The 25,161-nt window shown below is 42.0% G+C and overlaps 1 non-coding gene across 1 annotated transcript; it reads right to left on the bottom strand.

Moving 5' to 3' along the window:
- Nucleotides 1-24,826: 24,826 nt before the first annotated feature.
- On the bottom strand, nt 24,827-24,899 carry TRNAK-UUU (transfer RNA lysine (anticodon UUU)). The gene has a single exon. It is a non-coding gene; the product is annotated as a tRNA-Lys (tRNA).
- Nucleotides 24,900-25,161: the final 262 nt, after the last annotated feature.

Raw genomic sequence — 25,161 nt, 5'->3', positions numbered from 1 at the left:
GACTGTGATCTCAACAGATGCGAGTCTATCAGGTTGGGGAGCTGTTTGGGGATCTCTGACAGTGCAAGGGGTTTGGAAATCTCAGGAGGCGAGATTACCAATCAACATTTTGAAACTCTGTGCGATTTTCAGAGCTCTTCAGTTCTGGCCTCTTCTGAAGAGAGAATCGTTTATTTGTTTTCAAACAGACAATGTCACGACCGTGACATATGTCAATCATCAAGGGGGGACTCACAGTCCTCAAGCTATGAAAGAAGTATCTCGGATACTTGTATGGGCGGAATCCAGCTCCTGTCTAATTTCTGCGGTTCACATCCCAGGTGTAGACAATTGGGAAGCGGATTATCTCAGTCGCCAGACGTTACATCCGGGCGAATGGTCTCTTCATCCAGAGGTTTTTCTTCAGATTGTTCAAATCTGGGGACTTCCAGAAATAGATCTGATGGCCTCTCATCTGAACAAGAAACTTCCCAGGTATCTCTCCAGATCCCGGGATCCTCAGGCGGAAGCAGTGAATGCGTTGTCACTTCCTTGGAATTATCATCCTGCTTATGTCTTTCCGCCTCTAGTTCTTCTTCCAAAAGTAATCTCCAAAATTCTATTGGAGCGTTCATTTGTACTGCTGGTGGCTCCAGCATGGCCACACAGGTTTTGGTTTGCGGATCTCGTTCGGATGGCCAGTTGCCAACCTTGGACACTTCCATTAAGACCAAACCTTCGCTCTCAAGGCCCATTTTTCCATCAGGATCTCAAATCATTAAATTTGAAGGTATGGAGATTGAACGCTTGATCCTCAATCATAGAGGTTTCTCTGACTCAGTGATTAACACTATGTTACAGGCTCATAAATCCTTCTCTAGAGAGATTTATTATCGAGTTTGGAAGACTTACATCTCTTGGTGTTCTTCTCATAAATTTTCCTGGCATTCTTTCAGAATTCCTAGAATTTTACAATTTCTTCAGGATGGTTTGGATAAAGGTTTGTCTGCAAGTTCTTTGAAGGGACAAATCTCTGCTCTTTCTGTTCTTTTTAACAGAAAGATTGCTAATCTTCCTGATATTCATTGTTTTGTATAGGCTTTGTCTCGTATCAAACCTGTCATTAAGTCGATATCTCCTCCTTGGAGTCTTAATTTGGTTTTGAAAGCTTTGCAGGCTCCTCCGTTTGAGCCTATGCATTCTCTAGACATTAAATTACTTTCCTGGAAAGTATTGTTCCTTTTGGCTATCTCTTCTGCTAGAAGAGTTTCTGAGTTATCTGCTCTTTCTTGTGAATCTCCTTTTCTGATTTTTCATCAGGATAAGGCGGTGTTACGGACTTCTTTTCAATTTTTACCTAAGGTTGTGAATTCTAACAACATTAGTAGAGAAATTGTCGTTCCTTCATTATGTCCTAATCCTAAGAATTCTAAGGAAAGATCGTTACATTCTTTGGATGTAGTTAGAGCTTTGAAATACTATGTTGAAGCTACTAAAGATTTTAGGAAGACTTCCAGTCTTTTTGTTATCTTTTCTGGTTCCAGGAAAGGTCAGAAGGCTTCCGCCATTTCTTTGGCGTCTTGGTTAAAGTCTTTGATTCATCATGCCTATGTGGAGTCGGGTAAGTCCCCGCCTCAAAGGATTACAGCTCATTCTACTAGGTCAGTTTCTACTTCCTGGGCTTTTAGGAATGAAGCTTCTGTTGATCAGATTTGCAAAGCAGCGACTTGGTCTTCTTTGCATACTTTTACTAAATTCTACCATTTTGATGTGTTTTCTTCTTCTGAAGCAGTTTTTGGTAGAAAAGTACTTCAGGCAGCTGTTTCTGTTTGATTCGTCTGCTTATAATTTCAGTTTTTTTCATTATAAAGATTAAAACTTTTTGATTTGGGTTGTGGATTATTTTTTCAGTGGAATTGGCTGTCTTTATTTTATCCCTCCCTCTCTAGTGACTCTTGCGTGGAAGTTCCACATCTTGGGTATCTGCTATCCCATACGTCACTAGCTCATGGACTCTTGCTAATTACATGAAAGAAAACATAATTTATTTAAGAACTTACCTGATAAATTAATTTCTTTCATATTAGCAAGAGTCCATGAGACCCACCCTTTTTTTGTGGTGGTTATGATTTTTTTGTATATAGCACAATTATTCCAATTCCTTGTTTTTTGATGCTTTCGCTCCTTTCTTATCACCCCACTTCTTGGCTATTCGTTAAACTGAATTGTGGGTGTGGTGAGGGGTGTATTTATAGGCATTTTAAGGTTTGGGAAACTTTGCCCCTCCTGGTAGGAATGTATATCCCATACGTCACTAGCTCATGGACTCTTGCTAATATGAAAGAAATGAATTTATCAGGTAAGTTCTTACATAAATTATGTTTTTGGAACTCTGTGCGATTTTCAGAGCTCTTCAGTTCTGGCCTCTTCTGAAGAGAGAATCGTTTATTTGTTTTCAAACAGACAATGTCACGACCGTGGCATATGTCAATCATCAAGGGGGGACTCACAGTCCTCAAGCTATGAAAGAAGTATCTCGGATTCTTGTATGGGCGGAATCCAGCTCCTGTCTAATTTCTGCGGATCACATCCCAGGTGTAGACAATTGGGAAGCGGATTATCTCAGTCGCCAGACGTTACATCCGGGCGAATGGTCTCTTCATCCAGAGGTTTTTCTTCAGATTGTTCAAATCTGGGGACTTCCAGAAATAGATCTGATGGCCTCTCATCTGAACAAGAAACTTCCCAGGTACCTCTCCAGATCCCGGGATCCTCAGGCGGAAGCAGTGGATGCGTTGTCACTTCCTTGGAATTATCATCCTGCTTATGTCTTTCCGCCTCTAGTTCTTCTTCCAAAAGTAATCTCCAAAATTCTATTGGAGCGTTCATTTGTACTGCTGGTGGCTCCAGCATGGCCACACAGGTTTTGGTTTGCGGATCTCGTTCGGATGGCCAGTTGGCAACCTTGGACACTTCCATTAAGACCAGACCTTCTATCTCAAGGCCCATTTTTCCATCAGGATCTCAAATCATTAAATTTGAAGGTATGGAGATTGAACGCTTGATCCTCAATCATAGAGGTTTTTCTGACTCAGTGATTAACACTATGTTACAGGCTCGTAAATCCGTCTCTAGAGAGATTTATTATCGAGTTTGGAAGACTTACATCTCTTGGTGTTCTTCTCATAAATTTTCCTGGCATTCTTTCAGAATTCCTAGAATTTTACAATTTCTTCAGGATGGTTTGGATAAAGGTTTGTCTGCAAGTTCTTTGAAGGGACAAATCTCTGCTCTTTCTGTTCTTTTTCACAGAAAGATTGCTAATCTTCCTGATATTCATTGTTTTGTACAGGCTTTGTCTCGTATCAAACCTGTCATTAAGTCGATATCTCCTCCTTGGAGTCTTAATTTGGTTTTGAAAGGTTTGCAGGCTCCTCCGTTTGAGCCTATGCATTCTCTAGACATTAAATTACTTTCCTGGAAAGTATTGTTCCTTTTGGCTATCTCTTCTGCTAGAAGAGTTTCTGAGTTATCTGCTCTTTCTTGTGAATCTCCTTTTCTGATTTTTCATCAGGATAAGGCGGTGTTACGGACTTCTTTTCAATTTTTACCTAAGGTTGTGAATTCTAACAACATTAGTAGAGAAATTGTTGTTCCTTCATTATGTCCTAATCCTAAGAATTCTAAGGAAAGATCGTTACATTATTTGGATGTAGTTAGAGCTTTGAAATACTATATTGAAGCTACTAAAGATTTTAGGAAGACTTCCAGTCTTTTTGTTATCTTTTCTGGTTCCAGGAAAGGTCAGAAGGCTTCCGCCATTTCTTTGGCGTCTTGGTTAAAGTCTTTGATTCATCATGCCTATGTGGAGTCGGGTAAGTCCCCGCCTCAAAGGATTACGGCTCATTCTACTAGGTCAGTTTCTACTTCCTGGGCTTTTAGGAATGAAGCTTCTGTTGATCAGATTTGCAAAGCAGCGACTTGGTCTTCTTTGCATACTTTTACTAAATTCTACCATTTTGATGTGTTTTCTTCTTCTGAAGCAGTTTTTGGTAAAAAAAAAGTACTTCAGGCAGCTGTTTCTGTTTGATTTGTCTGCTTATAATTTCATTTTTTTTCATTATAAGATTAAAACTTTTTGATTTGGGTTGTGGATTGTTTTTTCAGCGGAATTGGCTGTCTTTATTTTATCCCTCCCTCTCTAGTGACTCTTGCGTGGAAGTTCCACATCTTGGGTATCTGCTCTCCCATACGTCACTAGCTCATGGACTCTTGCTAATTACATGAAAGAAAACATAATTTATGTAAGAACTTACCTGATAAATTCATTTCTTTCATATTAGCAAGAGTCCATGAGACCCACCCTTTTTTTGTGGTGGTTATGATTTTTTTTGTATAAAGCACAATTATTCCAATTCCTTATTTTTTGATGCTTTCGCTCCTTTCTTATCACCCCACTTCTTGGCTATTCGTTAAACTGAATTGTGGGTGTGGTGAGGGGTGTATTTATAGGCAATATTAGCAAGAGTCCATGAGACCCACCCTTTTTTTGTGGTGGTTATGATTTTTTTGTATAAAGCACAATTATTCCAATTACTTATTTTTTGATGCTTTCGCTCCTTTCTTATCACCCCACTTCTTGGCTATTGGTTAAACTGAATTGTGGGTGTGGTGAGGGGTGTATTTATAGGCATTTTAAGGTTTGGGAAACTTTGCCCCTCCTGGTAGGAATATATATCCCATACGTCACTAGCTCATGGACTCTTGCTAATATGAAAGAAATTAATTTATCAGGTAAGTTCTTACATAAATTATGTTTTTAACAGGTACCTTGAATTCAATCCTCAGTGTGCGGCGGTGATCGTACAAAGAGGATCTCCCCCTGGATGGCTCCGCGGTCGCCGGTCTTGTTCCACGGTTACCTCCGCTCCGCATTGCCTTGGTCCTGGATTAAGCTAGAAGCAGTCGCCACGCTAGAAGAAGATGTCGCTGCCTCCAAGAAAACTTCACCGCCTGGAAAAGGACCTTCACCGCCAGACTTCAGGAATGGTGAGTACCTATTTGGGGGTTAGACTTGTTTTTTTTTGGGGGGGGGTGGCTTTTATTTTAATATTATGGTTCTTTTTGGCTGTGAAAGAGCTGAATGCCCTTTTTAAGGGCAGTAAAAGAGATGTATGCCCTTTAAAGGGCAATGCCCATACAAATGCCCCGCGTCACATATCGGTATCACATATTCAGTGCAAGGACTTGCGCTGTGAAAATGGATATAAAAAGAGAGAGAGATGCACTCAGCTGAGACAGAACAAAAGCTGGAAAAACTTCAGTGCCTGTTCATTTTTGGGTGCCACTCAGGGTGCATACTCTTTTAGCACACTATGCCCCTTCACAGAAAAAAAATATCCTGTAGCATATCAGTCTGACCCTGCCCAATGACAGTCCAGCACCGAAATACCAGGCAATTCTTCTCTGAACAAGAGAAACAACAACCCCAGACAATCGTTTCGGCCTTCTGTGGGCCTCGTCAGTGAGGTGCAGTCGCATCTCTCTAAGGGCATGTGTGCAAGGAGTCCACGTCTGGTTTCCCCTTTTACTCTTAGGGAGACCCAAGAGCAATTTGCATAAATATAAAAAGACAGAGAGATGCACTCAGCTGAGACAGAACAAAAGCTGGAAAAACTAACGTGCCTGTTCATTTTTGGGTGCCACTCAGGGTGCATACTCTTTTAGCACACTATGCCCCTTCACAGAAAAAAAATATCCTGTAGCATATCAGTCTGACCCTGCCCAATGACAGTCCAGCACCGAAATACCAGACAATTCTTCTCTGAACAAGAGAAACAACAACCCCAGACGATCGTTTTGGCCTTCTGTGGGCCTCGTCAGTGAGGTGCAGTCGCATCTCTCTAAGGGCATGTGTGCAAGAAGTCCACGTCTGGTTTCCCCTTTTACTCTAAGGGAGACCCAAGAGCAAAAGCTGGAAAAACTTCTGTGCCTGTTCATTTTTGGGTGCCACTCAGGGTGCATACTCTTTCTCTTGTAAGGTGTATCCAGTCCACGGATCATCCATTACTTGTGGGATATTCTCCTTCCCAACAGGAAGTTGCAAGAGGATCACCCACAGCAGAGCTGCTATATAGCTCCTCCCCTAACTGCCATATCCAGTCATTCTCTTGCAACTCTCAACAAGCATGTAGTAAGAGAGAAGTGGTGAAAAGTGGTTGTTTTTTTTTCTTCAATCAAAAGTTTGTTATTTTCAAATGGTACCGGAGTTGTACTATTTTGTCCCAGGCAGAAAAAGAAGAAGAATCTGCCTGTGATTTCTATGATCTTAGCAGGTTGTAACTAAGATCCATTGCTGTTCTCACACATAACTGAAGAGAGAGGTAACTTCAGCTGGGGAATGGCGTGCAGGTTATCCTGCTATGAGGTATGTGCAGTTAAAACATTTTCTAGAGATGTAAATGCTAGAAAATGCTGCTGATACCAGATTTATGTAAGGTAAGCCTGAATACAGTGATTTAATAGCAACTGGTATGCTTACTTTCAGAGGTAATACTCTTATAGATTTACAATATAAAACGTTTGCTGGCATGTTTAAACGTTATTATATATACTTTGGTGATAAAACTTTATTGGGGCCTAGTTTTTTTCCACATGGCTGGCTTAAATTTGCCTGAGGCTGTCCACTGTTTTAATATGAGTGGGAGGGGCCTATTTTAGCGCTTTATTGCGCAGTAACTTTTACAGACTGAGACATCCAGCTTCCTCCAGGAGTCCCCTGAATGCTATATGACCTCTCTAAAGGGCTCTTAGGCTGTCCAAAATCGTTTGTTGGGGAAGGTAGGCCCACAGCAAGGCTGTGGCAGTTGTTGTGACTGTTAAAAAAACGTCTATATAGTTTTTTTGATCCGTTTTTTGAACTAAGGGGTTAATCATCCATTTGCAAGTGGGTGCAATGCTCTGTTAGCTTATTATACACACTGTAAAAATTTCGTTTGATTTACTGCTTTTTTTCACTGTTTTTCAAATTCTGACAAAATTTGTTTCTCTTAAAGGCACAGTACCGTTTTTATTTTTTGCTTGTTAACTTGATTTAAAGTGTTTTCCAAGCTTGCTGGTCTCATTGCTAGTCTGTTTAAACATGTCTGACATAGAGGAAACTCCTTGTTCATTATGTTTAGAAGCCATGGTGGAACCCCCTCTTAGAATGTGTACCAAATGTACTGATTTCACTTTAAAGTGACAGTCTACACCAGAATTTTTATTGTTTTAAAAGATAGATAATCCATTTATTACCTATTCCCCAGTTTTGCATAACCAACACAGTTATAATAATATACTTTTAAACTCTGTGATTATCTTGTATCTAAGCCTCTGAAAACTGCCCCTTTTTTCAGTTCTTTTGACAGACTTGCAGTCTAGCCCATCAGTGCCAGCTCCCAGATAACTTCACGTGCACGAGCACAGTGTTATCTATATGAAAAACGGGAACTAACACCCTCTAGTGGTGAAAAACTGTTAAAATGCAATCTGAAAAGAGGTGGACTTCAAGGTCTAAGAAATTAGCATATGAACCTCCTAGGTTAAGCTTTCAACTAAGAATACCAAGAGAACAAAGCAAAATTGGTGATAAAAGTAAATTGGAAAATTGTTTAAAATTACATGCTCTATCTGAATCATGAAAGTTTATTTTGGCCTAGACTGTCCCTTTAAGTAATAAAGATCATATTCTGTCTTTAAAAAATGTATCACCAGAGGAATCTGACGAGGGGGAAGTTATGCCGACTAACTCGCCCCACGTGTCAGACCCTTTGACTCCCGCTCAAGGGACTCACGCTCTAATGGCGCCAAGTACATCTAGTGCCCCCATAGCGTTTACTTTACAAGACATGGCGGCGGTCATGGATAATACACTGTCAGCAGTATTATCCAGACTACCTTGGTTTAGGAGAAAGCGAGATAGCTCTGGAGTTAGAAGAAATACAGAGCATACTGACGCTTTAAGAGCTATGTCTGATAATCCCTCACAATATACAGAAGCTGAGGAAGGAGAGCTTCTTTCTGTGGGTGATGTTTCTGACTCAGGGAAAAAGATTCAACCTGATTCTGATATGTCTACATTTAAGCTTGAACACCTCCGCGTGTTGCTCAGGGAGGTTTTAGCTGCTCTGAATGACTGTGATACAATTGCAGTGCCAGAAAAATTGTGTAGGTTGGACAAATACTATGCAGTGCCGGTGTGCACTGATGTTTTTCCAATACCTAAAAGGTTTACAGAAATTATTACTAAGGAATGGGATAGACCAGGTGTGCCGTTCTCTCCCCCTCCTATTTTTAAGAAAATGTTTCCAATAGATGCCACCACACGGGACTTATGGCAGACAGTCCCTAAGGTGGAGGGAGCAGTTTCTACCCTAGCTAAGCGTACTACTATCCCTGTCGAGGACAGTTGTGCTTTCTCAGATCCAATGGATAAAAAATTAGAGGGTTACCTTAAGAAAATGTTTATTCAACAAGGTTTTATTCTACAGCCCCTTGCATGCATTGCCCCAGTCACTGCTGCTGCGGCTTTCTGGTTTGAGTCTCTGGAAGAGGCTTTACAGGTAGAGACCCCATTGGATGACATACTTGACAAGCTTAGAGCACTTAAGCTAGCCAATTCTTTTGTTTCTGATGCCATTGTTCATTTGACTAAACTAACGGCTAAAATTTCTGGTTTTGCTATTCAAGCGCGCAGGGCGCTATGGCTTAAATCATGGTCAGCTGACGTTACTTCAAAGTCTAAACTGCTGAACATTCCCTTCAAGGGGCAAACCCTATTCGGGCCTGGTCTGAAGGAGATCATTTCTGATATCACTGGAGGAAAAGGTCATGCCCTTCCTCAGGATAGGTCCAAATCAAGGGCCAAACAGACTAATTTTCGTGCCTTTCGAAACTTCAAGGCGAGTGCGGCATCAACTTCCTCTAATGCAAAACAAGAGGGAACTTTTGCCCAGTCCAAGTCGGTCTGGAGATCTAACCAGTCCTGGAACAAAGGTAAGCAGGCCAAAAAGCCTGCTGCTGCCCCTAAGACAGCATGAAGTATCAGCCCCCTAACCGGTAACGGATCTAGTAGGGGGCAGACTTTCGCTCTTCGCCCAGGCTTGGGCAAGAGATGTCCAGGATCCCTGGGCGTTGGAAATTATATCCCAGGGATATCTTTTGGACTTCAGAGCTTCTCCTCCAAAAGGGAGATTTCACCTTTCACAATGATCTGCAAACCAGATAAAGAGAGAGGCATTCTTACACTGTGTTCAAGACCTCCTAGTTATGGGAGTGATCCATCCAGTTCCAAAGGAGGAACAAGGACAGGGATTTTTCCCAAAAAAGAGGGAACCTTCAGACCAATTTTAGATCTCAAGATCTTAAACAAATTCCTCAGAGTCCCATCATTCAAGATGGAGACTATTCGTACCATCCTACCTATGATCCAGGAGGGTCAATACATGACTACAGTGGATATCAAGGATGCTTATCTTCACATTCCCATACACAAAGATCATCATCGGTTTCTCAGGTTTGCCTTCCTGAACAGGCATTACCAGTTTGTAGCTCTTCCTTTTGGGTTAGCTACAGCCCCAAGAATCTTTACGAAGGTTCTGGGGTCACTTCTGGCGGTCCTAAGACCGCGGGGCATAGCAGTAGCCCCTTATCTAGACGACATTCTGATACAGGCGTCAAATTTCCAAATTGCCAAGTCTCATACGGACATAGTTCTGGCATTTCTGAGGTTGCATGGGTGGAAAGTGAACGAAGAAAAGAGTTCTCTATCCCCTCTCACAAGAGTCTCCTTTCTGGGAACTCTAATAGATTCTGTAGAAATGAGGATTTACCTCACAGAGCCCAGGTTATCAAAACTTCTAAATTCCTGCCGTGTTGTTGGTAGCGGCAATGGACATAGTGCCGTTTGCACGCCTACATCTCAGACCGCTGCAACTATCCATGCTCAGTCAGTGGAATGGGGATTACACAGATTTGTCCCCCTGTGTTTCCACCGTTTCCTCTGCTCCCTCGTCTGATTGCCAAAATAAAGCAGGAGAGAGCATCAGTGATCTTGATAGCGCCTGCGTGGCCACGCAGGACTTGGTGTGCTGATCTGGTGGACATGTCATCCTTTCCACCATGGACTCTGCCGCTGAGACAGGACCTTCTACTTCAAGGTCTTTTCAACCATCCAAATCTAATTTCTCTGAGGCTGACTGCCTGGAGATTGAACGCTTGATTTTATCAAAGCGTGGTTTCTCAGAGGCAGTCATTGATACCTTAATTCAGGCACGAAAGCCTGTCACCAGGAAAATCTATCATAAGATATGGCGTAAATATCTTTATTGGTATGAATCTAAGGGCTACTCATGGAGTAAGGTCAGGATTCCCAGGATATTATCTTTTCTCCAAGAAGGATTGGAGAAAGGATTGTCAGCTAGTTCCTTAAAGGGACAGATTTCTACTCTGTCTATTCTTTTGCACAAGCGTCTGGCGGATGTTCCAGACGTTCAGGCATTTTGTCAGGCTTTAGTTAGAATCAAGCCTGTGTTTAAACCTGTTGCTCCACCTTGTTGCTTAAATTTGGTTCTTAAAGTTCTTCAGGGGGTTCCGTTTGAACCTCTTCATTCCATAGATATCAAACTTTTATCTTGGAAAGTTCTTTTTTTTGGTGGCTATTTCCTCGGCTCGTAGAGTTCCGAGTTATCTGCCTTACAATGTGATTCTCCTTATCTGATCTTCCATGCAGATAAGGTAGTTCTGTGTACCAAACCTGGGTTTTTACCTAAGGTGGTATCTAATAAAAATATCAATCAGGAGATTGTTGTTCCATCATTGTGTCCTAATCCTTCTTCAAAGAAGGAACGTCTAGTACACAATCTTGACGTGGTTCGTGCTTTAAAGTATTATTTACAAGCTACTAACGATTTTAGTCAAACATCTGCTTTGTTTGTTGTCTACTCTGGACAGAGGAGAGGCCAAAAGGCTTCGGCAACTTCTCTTTCTTTTTGGCTAAGTAGTTTAATACGCTTAGCTTATGAGACTGCTGGCCAGCAGCCTCCTGAAAGGATTACAGCTCATTCTACTAGAGCTGTGGCTTCCACATGGGCCTTTAAAAATGAGGCTTCTGTTGAACAGATTTGCAAGGCGGCGACTTGGTCTTCGCTTCATACCTTTTCAAAATTCTATAAATTTGATACTTTTGCTTCTTCGGAGGCTATTTTTGGGAGAAAGGTTTTACAGGCAGTGGTACCTTCCGTTTAAGTACCTGCCTTGTCCCTCCCTTCATCCGTGTACTTTAGCTTTGGTATTGGTATCCCACAAGTAATGGATGATCCGTGGACTGGATACACCTTACAAGAGAAAACATAATTTATGCTTACCTGATAAATTTATTTCTCTTGTGGTGTATCCAGTCCACGGCCCGCCCTGTCATTTTAAGGCAGGTATTTTTTTTTTATTTTAAACTACAGTCACCACTGCACCCTATGGTTTCTCCTTTCTCTGCTTGTCTTCGGTCGAATGACTGGATATGGCAGTTAGAGGAGGAACTATATAGCAGCTCTGCTGTGGGTGATCCTCTTGCAACTTCCTGTTGGGAAGGAGAATATCCCACAAGTAATGGATGATCCGTGGACTGGATACGTCACAAGAAAAATAAATTTATCAGGTAAGCATAAATTATGTTTTTAGCACACTATGCCCCTTCACAGAAAAAAAATATCCTGTAGCATATCAGTCTGACCCTGCCCAATTACAGTCCAGCACCGAAATACCAGGCAATTTCATTCATTTTTTCATTCATTTTTTTTCTTTTAGTTGAATTTGGAATTTGTACTATTTCTCCAATATGTAAGGGAAACCACAGCTAATTTAGGCTTAAATTCCCCAGTTCAAGAAGAAATATTCTTTATGTCCTTCTGTTTTTTCTTTTCTTGATCATGTTCTCTTGATATGTAACTCAGACAAATGAACAAGTTGAAGAAAGTCCAGATGTTCTGGTATTTATTTGAAGCAACATGACATTTTTCTTCTGCAAAACAAGTTTATTTTTCCTTGTCATTCCAAGCACTATCCTCATAAAAAATTTCAATAAAGTTTTAATTTCCATGGCAATTTAGGTAATCACTCTAAGGTTTTCTTGTTTCTTCTAAAGTAAATATCTACGGCTCTGGGAACACAAACTTCAGCTCTTCATCCACAATCCTGCAAAATCCTGTATCCTAATTAGTGTATTTGTTCATTCCTAGGTACAATTTTCCATTTTATCTTGTCAGGTTGATATAACTTAAAGAACTAATAAATTAAGAAGACTCAATTCAATGTAAAACACTTAGCATGAGTTTCAAATGAGTAGAAGACTTTTTCTAACAAATTTCAAAGTTATATTTCTCTTGTAAGGTGTATCCAGTCCACGGATCATCCATTACTTGTGGGATATTCTCATTCCCAACAGGAAGTTGCAAGAGGACACCCACAGCAGAGCTGTCTATATAGCTCCTCCCCTCACTGCCATATCCAGTCATTCTCTTGCAACTCTCAACAAGCATGGAGGTAGTAAGAGATAAGTGGTGAAATGTAGCTGTTATTTTGCTTCAATCAAGAGTTTATTATTTTTAAATAGTACCGGAGTTGTGCTATTTTGTTCCAGGCAGGAAAAAAGAAGATTCTGCCTGTGATTTCTATGATCTTAGCAGGTTGTAACTAAGATCCATTGCTGTTCTCACACATGTCTGAAGAGAGAGATAACTTCAGCGGGGGAATGGCGTGCAGGTTATCCTGCTATGAGGTATGTGCAGTTAATATTTTTCTAGAAGATGTGAAGGCTAGAAAATGCTGCTGATACCAAATTTATGTAAGGTAAGCCTGAATACAGTGATTTAATAGCGACTTGTATCATGCTTACTTTCTGAGGTAATACTCTTTTATATTTACAATATAAAATGTTTGCTGGCATGTTTAAAAGTTTTTATATATACTTTGGTGATAAAACTTTATTGGGGCCTAGTTTTTTTCCACATGGCTGGCTTAAATTTGCCTAGAAACAGTTTCCTGAGGCTTTCCACTGTGTTACTATGAGTGGGAGGGGCCTAGTTTAGTGCTTTTTTGTGCATTAACTATTACAGACTGAGACATCCAGGAGTTCCCTGAATGCTACAGGACATCTCTAAAGGGCTTTTAGGCTTCCAAAATCGTTTGTTGGGGAAGGTAGGCCCACAGCAAGTCTGTGGCAGTTTGGTGTGACTGTTAAAAAACTTCTATATCGTTTTTTTGATCCGGTTTTTGAACTAAGGGGTTAATCACCCATTTGCAAGTGGGTGCAATGCTCTGTTAGATTATTATACACACTGTAAAAATTTTGTTTGATTTACTGCCTTTTTTCACTGTTTTTCAAATTCTGACAAAAATTTTTCCTCTTAAAGGCACAGTACCGTTTTTTATATTTGCTTGTTAACTTGATTTAAAGTGTTTTCCAAGCTTGCTAGTCTCATTGCTAGTCTGTATAAACATGTCTGACATAGAGGAAACTCCTTGTTCATTATGTTTAAAAGCCATGGTGGAACCCCCTCTTAGAATGTGTACCAAATGTACTGATTTCACTTTAAGTAATAAAGATCATATTCTGTCTTTAAAAAAATTATCACCAGAGGAATCTGACGAGGGGGAAGTTATGCCGACTAACTCTCCCCATGTGTCAGATCCTTTGACTCCCGCTCAAGGGACTCACGCTTAAATTGCACCAAGTACATCCAGGGCGCCCATAGCGTTTACTTTACAAGACATGGCGGCAGTCATGGATAATACACTGTCAGCGGTATTAGCCAGACTACCTGTATTTAGAGGAAAGCGAGATAGCTCTGGAGTTAGACGAAATACAGAGCATACTGACGCTTTAAGAACTATGTCTGATACTGCCTCACAATATGCAGAAGCTGAAGAAGGAGAGCTTCTTTCTGTGGGTGATATTTCTGACTCAGGGAAGATGATGCAACCTGATTCTGATATTTCTACATTTAATTTTAAGCTTGAACACCTCCGCGTGTTACTCAGGGAGGTTTTAGCTGCTCTGAATGACTGTGATACAATTGCAGTGCCAGAGAAATTGTGTAGACTGGATAAATACTATGCAGTGCCGGTGTGTACTGATGTTTTTCCAATACCTAAAAGGTTTACAGAAATTATTACTAAGGAATGGGATAGACCAGGTGTGCCGTTCTCTCCCCCTCCTGTTTTTAGAGAAATGTTTCCAATAGACGCCACCACACGGGACAGTTCCTAAGGTGGAGGGAGCAGTTTCTACTCTAGCAAAGCGTACTACTATCCCTGTCGAGGACAGTTGTGCTTTCTTAGATCCAATGGATAAAAAGTTAGAGGGTTACCTTAAGAAAATGTTTATTCAACAAGATTTTATCCTACAGCCTCTTGCATGCATTGCGCCTGTCACTGCTGCTGTGGCGTTCTGGTTTGAGTCTCTGGAAGAGGCTTTACAGGTAGCGACTCCATTGGATGAAATACTTGACAAGCTTTGAGCACTTAAGCTAGACAATTCTTTTGTTTCTGATGTCATTGTTCATTTGACTAAACTAACGGCTAAGAATTCTGGTTTTGCTATCCAGGCGCGCAGAGCACTATGGCTTAAATCATGGTCAGCTGACGTTACTTCAAAATCGAAGCTGCTTAACATTCCCTTCAAGGGGCACACCCTATTCGGGCCTGGTTGGAAGGAGATTATTGCTGATATCACTGGAGGAAAAGGTCATGCCCTTCCTCAGGATAGGTCCAAACCAAGGGCCAAACACTCTAATTTTCGTGCCTTTCGAAACTTCAAGGCAAGTACGGCATCAACTTCCTCTAATGCAAAACAAGAGGGAACTTTTGCTCAGTCCAAGACGGTCTGGAGACCTAACCAGACCTGGAACAAGGGTAAGCAGGCCAAAAAGCCTGCTGCTGCCTCTAAGACAGCATGAAGGAACGGCCCCCTATCCGGTAACGGATCTAGTAGGGGGCAGACTTTCACTCTTCGCCCAGGCGTGGGCAAGAGATGTCCAGGATCCCTGGGCGTTGGAAATTATATCCCAGGGATATCTTCTGGACTTCAAGGCTTCCCCCCCAAAAGGGAGATTTTACCTTTTACAATTATCTGCAAACCAGATAAAGAGAGAGGCATTCTTACACTGTGTACAAGACCTCCTAGTTATGGGAGTGATCCATCCAGTCCCAAAGGAGGAACAGGAACAGGGATTTTACTCAAATCTGTTTGTGGTTCCCAAAAAAGAGGGAACCTTCAAACCAATTTTGGATCTAAAGATCTTAAACAAATTCCTCAGAGTTCCATCATTCAAGATGGAGACTATTCGTACCATCCTACCTATGATCCAGGAGGGTCAATACATGACTACAGTGGATTTAAAGGATGCTTATCTGCACATTCCGATACACAAAGATCATCATCGGTTTCTCAGGTTTGCCTTCCTAGACAGGCACTACCAGTTTGTAGCTCTTCCCTTTGGGTTAGCTACAGCCCCAATAATTTTTACGAAGGTTCTGGGGTCGCTTCTGGCGGTCCTAAGGCCACGGGGCATAGCAGTGGCCCCTTATTTAGACGACATCCTGATTCAGACGTCAAACTTCCAAATTGCCAAGTCTCATACGGACATAGTGTTGGCATTTCTGAGGTCGCATGGGTGGAAGGTGAACGAGAAAAAGAGTTCTCTATCCCCCCTCACAAGAGTTTCCTTCCTAGGGACTCTGATAGATTCTGTAGAAATGAAAATTTACCTGACGGAGTCCAGGTTATCAAAACTTCTAAATTCCTGCCGTGTTCTTTATTCCATTCCTCGCCCTTCGGTGGCTCAGTGCATGGAAGTAATCGGCTTAATGGTAGTGGCAATGGACATAGTGCCGTTTGCACGCCTACATCTCAGACCGCTGCAACTATGCATGCTCAGTCAGTGGAATGGGGATTACACAGATTTGTCCCCTTTACTGAATCTGGACCAAGAGACCAGGGATTCTCTTCTCTGGTGGCTATCTCGGGTCCATCTGTCCAAAGGTATGACCTTTCGCAGGCCAGATTGGACAATTGTAACCACAGATGCCAGCCTTCTAGGTTGGGGTGCAGTCTAGAACTCCCTGAAGGCTCAGGGATCGTGGACTCGGGAGGAGTCACTCCTTCCAATAAACATTCTGGAACTAAGAGCGATATTCAATGCTCTTCAGGTTTGGCCTCATCTAGCGACAATGAGGTTCATCAGATTTCAGTAGGATAACATCGCGACTGTGGCTTACATCAACCATCAAGGGGGAACAAGGAGTTCCCTAGCGATGTTAGAAGTCTCAAAGATAATTCGCTGGGCAGAGATTCACTCTTGCCACCTATCAGCTATCCATATCCCAGGTGTAGAGAACTGGGAGGCGGATTTTCTAAGTCAACAGACTTTTCATCCGGGGGAGTGGGAACTCCATCCGGAGATGTTTGCACAATTGGTTCTTCGTTGGGGCGAACCAGAACTGGATCTCATGGCGTCTTGCCAGAACGCCAAGCTTCCTTGTTACGGATCCGGGTCCAGGGACCCCAAGGCAACGCTGATAGATGCTCTAGCAGTGCCTTGGTCCTTCAACCTGGCTTATGTGTTTCCACCGTTTCCTCTGCTCCCTCGTCTGATTGCCAAAATCAAGCAGGAGAGAGCATCGGTGATCTTGATAGCGCCTGCGTGGCCACGTAGGACTTGGTATGCAGATCTGGTGGACATGTTATCCTTTCCACCATGGACTGCCGCTGAGACAGGACCTTCTACTTTGAGGTCCTTTCAACCATCCAAATCTAATTTCTCTGAGGCTGACTGCCTGGAGATTGAACGCTTGATTTCTCCTACATAGGTATGTCCGGTCCATGGCTTCATCCTTACTTGTGGGAAATATTCTCTTCCCTAACAGGAAATGGCAAAGAGGCACACAGCAAAAGCTGTCCATATAGCCCCTCCTCTGGCTCCGCCCCCAGTCATTCTCTTTGCCGCTCTGAACAAGTAGCATCTCCACGGGGATGGTAAAGAGTTTGTGGTGTTTAGCTGTAGTTTTTATTTCTTCTATCAAGAGTTTGTTATTTTAAAATAGTGCCGGTTTGTACTATTTACTCTACAACAGAAAGTGATGAAGATTTCTGTTAAAGAGGAGTATGATTTTAGCCCAAGTAACTAGAATCCATTGCTGTTACCACGCAGGACTGTTGAAACCAGAGAACTTCAGTTGGGGGTAACAGTTTGCAGACTCATCTGCTTCAGGTATGACCAGTCTCTTTCCTAACAACACATGGTAATGCTAGAAGACTGTCATTTTTTTTCCCTCAGGGGACCGGTAAGCCATTTTCTTAAGACTGAGTAACAGATTACAGGCTTACATATTGGGCTCTATGCTGGTTGACACTGTTGTGGGCTAAATCGATTGACTTATATCATATTTTTATGGCATTTGAAGTGTTTTATGAACTTAGAAACACTTTTGGGAACGTTATAATTATACCTGGCATTGGTTTAGACGCCTAATCTAGTCAGGAAGGCCCCTTCACTCTGGTATGCAGAGGGAGGAGGCCTCATTTTCGCGCCTCAGTTGCGCAGTTATTTCCATAGGCAGTTCATGCAGCTTCATGTGAGAGGGTCCTGTGGCTAAGAAAGAGACTCCGGAAGGCTTATTATCTGTGGTGAATAACCCCTAAGGAAGGTAAAAGCCGCAGCAAAGTCTGTGGCAGGGACTGTAGTGTGTAAAACCGGTTAAATTGAACAATTAGCTCCGGTTTGCTTATTTAAGGGTCTAGAGACTTCATATTTGGTGTGCAATACTTTCAAAGCATTAAGACACTGGGGTATAAATTTTATAAAGATCGGATATTGCCTTCATAGTTTTTTGAACATTCAGAAATAAAGTGTGTCCTTTTTATTATTTAAAGAGACAGTAACGGTTTTGTTTAAAATCGTCTTTATTGCATTAATAGTCTGCCTAAATCTGCCTAACATGTCTGTGCCATCAGATAGCTTATGTTCTGTGTGTATGGAGGCCAAGGTGGTCCCCCCTTTAAATGTATGTGATAATTGTGCCATGGCGTCCAAACAAAGTAAGGACAGTACTGTCACATTTAATAAAATTGCCCAAGATGATTCTTCTAATGAAGGTAGTGGGGATAGTTCTTCATCCTCTCCTTCTGTGTCAACACCAGTTTTGCCCGCGCAGGCGACACCTAGTACATCTAGCGCGCCAATGCTTGTTACTATGCAGCAATTAACAGCAGTAATGGATAATTCTATAGCAAATCTGTTATCCAAACTGCCAGCATTTCAGAGAAAGCGTGATTGCTCAGTTTTAAATACAGAGGATGAGCAAGTAGGCGCTGATGATAATTTATCTGTTTTACCCTCAAATCAATCTGAGTTGGCAATGAGGGAGGGACTGTCTGAGGGAGAAATTTCTGACTCAGGTAAAATTTCTCAACAGACAGAACCTGATATTGTGGCATTTAAATTTAAGCTAGAACATCTCCGCGCCCTGCTTAAGGAGGTACTAGCTACTCTTGATGATTGTGATTCTTTGGTAATTCCAGAGAAGTTGTGCAAATTGGACAAATTCTTAGAGATCCCAGTGCACGATGATGCCTTTCCAATACCCAAGAGGGTAGCGGACATAGTGAATAAGGAGTGGGAGAAGCCGGGTATACCTTTTGTTCCACCTCCTATATTTAAGAAAATGTTCCCCATTGTAGACCCCAGAAGGGACACATGGCAGACGGTCCCTAAGGTAGAGGGGGCAGTTTCAACATTAGCAAAGCGCACAACTATTCCTATAGAGGACAGTTGCGCTTTCAAAGATCCTATGGATAAAAAATTGGAAGGATTGCTTAAAAAGATTTTTGTTCAGCAAGGTTTCCTTCTTCAACCAATTTCGTGCATTATTACTGTCACCTCAGCGGCGTCTTTCTGATTCGAGGAAGTTCGCTCCAGAAGGATATGATGAAGTCATGGACAGAATTCACGCACTTAAGTTGGCTAATTCCTTTATATTGGATGCCGCTTTTCAAATAACGAAATTAGCGGCGAAAAACTCAGGTTTTGCTGTAGTGGCGCGCAGGGCGCTTTGGCTAAAATCCTGGTCGGCAGATGTGTCGTCCAAGACTAAATTGCTTAATATTCCTTTCAAAGGTAAGACCCTTTTTGGGCCAGAATTGAAGGAGATTATTTCAGACATCACTGGGGGAAAGGGCCATGCCCTCCCACAGGATAGGCCTTTCAAGGCTAAGAACAAGTCTAATTTTCGTTCCTTTCGCAATTTCAGGAACGGACCGGCTTCTAACTCTGCAGCCTCTAGACAAGAGGGTAACGCTGCCCAGCCCAAACCTGCATGGAAACCTGTGCAAGGCTGGAACAAGGGTAAACAGGCCAAGAAGCCTACTGCTGCTACCAAGACAGCATGAAGGAGTAGCCCCCGATCCAGGACTGGATCTAGTAGGGGGCAGATTATCTCTCTTTGCTCAGGCTTGGGCAAGAGATGTTCCGGACCCCTGGTCACTAGAAATAGTCTCCCAGGGGTATCTTCTAGAGTTCAAGGAACTTCCGCCAAGGGGAAGGTTCCACATGTCTCGCTTATCTTCAGACCAGATAAAGAAACAGGCATTCTTACATTGCGTAGGAGACCTATTGAAGATGGGAGTGATAAACCCAGTTCCAACAGTGGAACAAGGTCTAGGTTTTTACTCGAACCTGTTTGTAGTTCCCAAAAAAGAGGGAACTTTCAGGCCAATTCTGGATTTAAAGATTCTAAACAAATTCCTCAGAGTTCCATCTTTCAAAATGGAAACCATTCGGACTATTTTGCCAACAATCTAGGAGGGTCAATATTTGACTACCGTGGACTTAAAGGATGCGTATCTACATATCCCTATCCACAAAACTCATCATCAGTTCCTAAGGTTCGCCTTTCTGGACAAACATTACCAGTTCGTGGCTCTTCCATTCGGTTTAGCCACCGCTCCCAGAATTTTCACAAAGGTGCTAGGGTCCCTTCTAGCGGTCCTAAGGCCGAGGGGCATTGCGGTAGCACCTTACCTAGACGACATTCTAATCCAAGCGTCGTCTCTTTCCAAAGCAAGGGCTCATACAGACATTGTTTTAGCCTTTCTCAGATCTCACGGGTGGAAGGTGAACATAGAAAAAAGTTCTTTGTCCCCGTCCACAAGGGTTCCTTTTCTGGGAACAATAATAGATTCTGTGAAAATGAAGATTTTTCTGACAGAGGTCAGAAAGTTAAAGCTTCTAAACGCTTGTCGAGTTCTTCATTCTATTCCTCAACCTTCCATAGCTCAGTGCATGGAAGTAATAGGACTAATGGTCGCAGCAATGGACGTGGTTCCTTTTGCTCGAATTCATTTAAGACCATTGCAACTGTGCATGCTCAAACAGTGGAATGGGGATTATGCAGACCTGTCTCCCCAAATTCAAGTAGATCAGGTAACCAGGGACTCACTCCTCTGGTGGTTGACTCAGGATCACCTGTCTCAGGGAATGAGTTTCCGCAGACCGGAGTGGGTCATTGTCACGACTGACGCCAGCCTCTTGGGCTGGGGCGCGTTCTGGGACTCTCTGAAAGCTCAGGGTCTATGGTCTCAGGAAGAGTCTCTTCTCCCGATAAACATTTTGGAACTAAGAGCGATATTCAACGTGCTCCTGGCTTGGCCTCAACTAGCGAAGGCCAGGTTCATAAAGTTTCAGTCGGACAACATGACGACTGTAGCGTACATCAATCATCAGGGGGGAACAAAGAGTTCCTTAGCGATGAGAGAGGTATCCAAGATCATCAATTGGGCGGAGGATCACTCCTGCCATCTATCTGCAATTCACATCCCAGGAGTAGACAACTGGGAGGCGGATTATCTGAGTCGTCAGACTTTCCATCCGGGGGAGTGGGAACTTCACAGACATGGATCTGATGGCGTCTCGTCAGAACTCCAAGGTTCCTCGCTACGGTTCCAGATCCAGGGATCCCAAGGCGGCACTAGTGGATGCATTGGTGGCGCCCTGGTCGTTCAATCTGGCTTATGTGTTTCCACCGTTCCCTCTCCTTCCCAGGCTTGTAGCCAGGATCAAACAGGAGAAGGCCTCAGTGATTCTAATAGCTCCTGCATGGCCACGCAGGACTTGGTATGCAGACCTGGTGAATATGTCATCGGTTCCTCCATGGAAGCTACCTTAGAGGCAGGATCTTCTAATACAAGGTCCATTCAGACATCCAAATCTAGTCTCTCTGCAACTGACTGCTTGGAAATTGAACGCTTTATTTTATCTAAGCGAGGGTTTTCAGATTCGGTTATAGATACTCTGGTCCAAGCCAGAAAACCGGTGACTAGGAAAATTTACCATAAGATATGGCTAAAGTATATCCGTTGGTGCGATTCCAAAGGATTTTCTTGGAGTAAAATCAAAATTCCTAGAATACTTTCCTTTCTCCAAGAGGGTTTGGATAAAGGTTTGTCAGCTAGCTCTTTAAAAGGACAGATATCTGCTCTGTCTGTTTTGTTGCATAAACGACTGGCAGCCGTGCCAGATGTACAGGCGTTAGTCAGAATCAAGCCTGTCTACAGACCTATGACTCCTCCATGGAGTCTAAACTTAGTTCTTTCAGTTCTTCAAGGGGTTCCGTTTGAACCCTTACATTCCATAGATATTAAGTTATTATCTTGGTAAGTTCTGTTTTTGGTTGCTATTTCTTCTGCTAGAAGAGTTTCTGAATTGTCTGCTTTGCAGTGTACTTCACCCTATCTGGTGTTCCATTCAGATAAGGTAGTTTTACGTACCAAGCCTGGTTTTCTTCCAAAAGTGGTTTCCAACAGGAATATTAACCAGGAAATAGTTGTTCTTTCCCTGTGTCCGAATCCAGTTTCAAGGAAGGAACGTTTGTTACACAACCTAGATGTGGTCCGTGCCTTAAAATTCTATTTAGAGGCAACTAAGGATTTCAGACAGACTTCATCCTTGTTTGTCGTTTATTCCGGTAAGAGGAGAGGGCAGAAAGCTACTGCTACCTCTCTTTCCTTTTGGCTGAAAAGCATCATCCGATTGGCTTATGAGACTGCCGGACGGCAGCCTCCTGAACAAATTACAGCTCACTCTACTAGGGTTGTGGCTTCCACATGGGCCTTCAAGAACGAGGCTTCTGTTGATTAGATCTGTAAGGCAGCGACTTGGTCTTCACTGCACACTTTTACAAAATTTTACAAATTCGATACTTTTGCTTCTTCGGAGGCTGTTTTTGGGAGAAAGGTTTTGCAAGCCGTGGTGCCTTCCGTTTAGGTTGCCTGACTTGTTCCCTCCCTTCATCCGTGTCCTAAAGCTTTGGTATTGGTTCCCACAAGTAAGGATGAAGCCGTGGAGCGGATACACCTATGTAGGAGAAAACAGAATTTATATCTTACCTGATAAATTCGTTTCTCCTACGGTGTGTCCGGTCCACGGCCCGCCCTGGCTTTTCTTGTCAGGCTTAAAAAATTTTATACACTACAGTCACCACGGCACCCTATGGTTTCTCCTTTTTCTCCTAACCGTCGGTCGAATGACTGGGGGGCGGAGCCAGAGGAGGGGCTATATGGACAGCTTTTGCTGTGTGCCTCTTTGCCATTTCCTGTTAGGGAAGAGAATATTTCCCACAAGTAAGGATGAAGCCGTGGACCGGACACACCGTAGGAGAAAGGAATTTATCAGGTAAGATATAAATTCTGTTTTTATTAAAGCCTGGTTTCTCCGAGTCAGTCATTGATACCTTAATTCAGACACGGAAGCCTGTCACCAGGAAAATCTATCATAAAATATGGCGTAAATATCTTTATTGGTGTGAATCTAAGGGCTACTCATGGAGTAAGGTCAGGATTCCCAGGATATTATCTTTTCTCCAAGAAGGATTGGAGAAAGGATTGTCAGCTAGTTCCTTAAAGGGACAGATTTCTGCGCTATCTATTCTTTTGCACAAGCGTCTGGCGGATGTCCCAGACGTTCAGGCATTTTGTCAGGCTTTAGTTAGAATCAAGCCTGTGTTTAAACCTGTTGCTCCACCTTGGAGTTTAAATTTGGTTCTTACAATGTGATTCTCCTTATCTGATCTTCCATGCAGATAAGGTAGTTCTGCGTACCAAACCTGGGTTTTTACCTAAGGTGGTATCTAATAAGAATATCAAGCAAGAGATTGTTGTTCCGTCTTTGTGTCCTAATCCTTCTTCAAAGAAGGAGCGTCTATTACACAATCTGGACGTGGTTCGTGCTTTAAAGTTTTTCTTACAAGGTACTAAAGATTTTTGTCAAACATCTGCTTTGTTTGTTGTCTACTCTGGACAGAGGAGAGGTCAAAAGGCTTCGGCAACCTCTCTTTCTTTTTGGCTAAGAAGCATAATCCGCTTAGCCTATGAGACTGCTGGCCAGCAGCCTCCAAAAAGGATTACAGCTCATTCTACTAGAGCTGTGGCTTCCACATGGGCCTTTAAAAATTAGGCTTCTGTTGAACAGATTTGCAAGGCGGCGACTTGGTCTTCGCATCATACTTTTTCAAAATTCTACAAATTTGATACTTTTGCTTCTTCGGAGGCTATTTTTGGGAGAAAGGTTTTACAGGCAGTGGTACCTGCCTTGTCCCTCCCTTCATCCGTGTACTTTAGCTTTGGTATTGGTATCCCACAAGTAATGGATGAGTTATATTTATATATATTCACATATATACTGTGAATTCTTGGAACATGCTCAGTTTGTGACTGTTTTAAAAGTGCTCGCCCGAACAGGGACTTGAACCCTGGACCCTCAGATTAAAAGTCTGATGCTCTACCGACTGAGCTACCTGGGCTTCGAAAGTTCCTGTAAGGATATAGTTGTGTGAGCTTTATAAAGACGGATGGTTTATGGGAATTGCAAATAGCTGCTGTGTGTTAATTTTCCTTGTTTCATTCATTTTTTTTCTTTTAGTTGAATTTGGAATTTATACTATTTCTCCAATATGTAAGGAAAACCACAGCTAATTTAGGCTTAAATTCCCCAGTTCAAGAAGAGTTTCAAATGAGTAGAAGACTTTTTCTAACAAATTTCAAAGTTATATTTATATATGTACTGTGAATTCTTGGAACATGCTCAGTTTGTGACTGTTTTAAAAGTGCTCGCCCGAACAGGGACTTGAACCCTGGACCCTCAGATTAAAAGTCTGATGCTCTATCGACTGAGCTATCCGGGCTTCGAAAGTTCCTGTAAGGATATAGTTGTGTGAGCTTTATAAAGACGGATGGTTTATGGGAATTGCAAATAGCTGCTGTGTGTTAATTTTCCTTGTTTCATTCATTTTTTTTTCTTTTAGTTGAATTTGGAATTTATACTATTTCTCCAATATGTAAGGGAAACCACAGCTAATTTAGGCTTAAATTCCCCAGTTGAAGAAGAAATATTCTTTATGTCCTTCTGTTTTTCCTTTTTTTGATCATGTTCTCTTGATATGTAACTCAGAGGAATGAACAAGTTGAAGAAAGTCCAGATGTTCTGGTATTTATTTGAAGCAACATGACATTTTTCTTCTGCAAAACAAGTTTATTTTTCCTTGTCATTCCAAGCACTAGCTTGATATAACTTAAAGAACTAATAAATTCAGAAGACTTGCATAACCAACAACTGCATAATAAAGACAATATAAAACACTTAGCATGAATTTCAAATGAGTAGAAGACTTTTTCTAACAAATTTCAAAGTTATATTTATATATATTCACATATATACTGTGAATTCATGGAACATGATCGGTTTGTGACTGTTTTAAAAGTGCACGCCCGAACAGGGACTTGAACCCTGGACCCTCAGATTAAAAGTCTGATGCTCTACCGACTGAGCTATCCGGGCTTCGAAAGGTCCTGTAAGGATATAGTTGTGTGAGCTTTATAAAGACGGATGGTTTATGGGAATTGCAAATAGCTGATGTGTGTTAATTTTCCTTGTTTCATTCATTTTTTTTCTTTTAGTTGAATTTGGAATTTATACTATTTCTCCAATATGTAAGGAAAACCACAGCTAATTTAGGCTTAAATTCACCAGTTCAAGAAGAGTTTCAAATGAGAAGAAGACTTTTTCTAACAAATTTCAAAGTTATATTTATATATGTACT

The sequence above is a fragment of the Bombina bombina genome, chromosome 4 (assembly GCF_027579735.1).
Source record: "Bombina bombina isolate aBomBom1 chromosome 4, aBomBom1.pri, whole genome shotgun sequence".
NCBI lineage: Eukaryota > Metazoa > Chordata > Amphibia > Anura > Bombinatoridae > Bombina > Bombina bombina.
The sequence above is the reverse complement of the archived record's forward strand: the minus strand, read 5'-3'. Positions and strand labels throughout refer to the sequence as shown.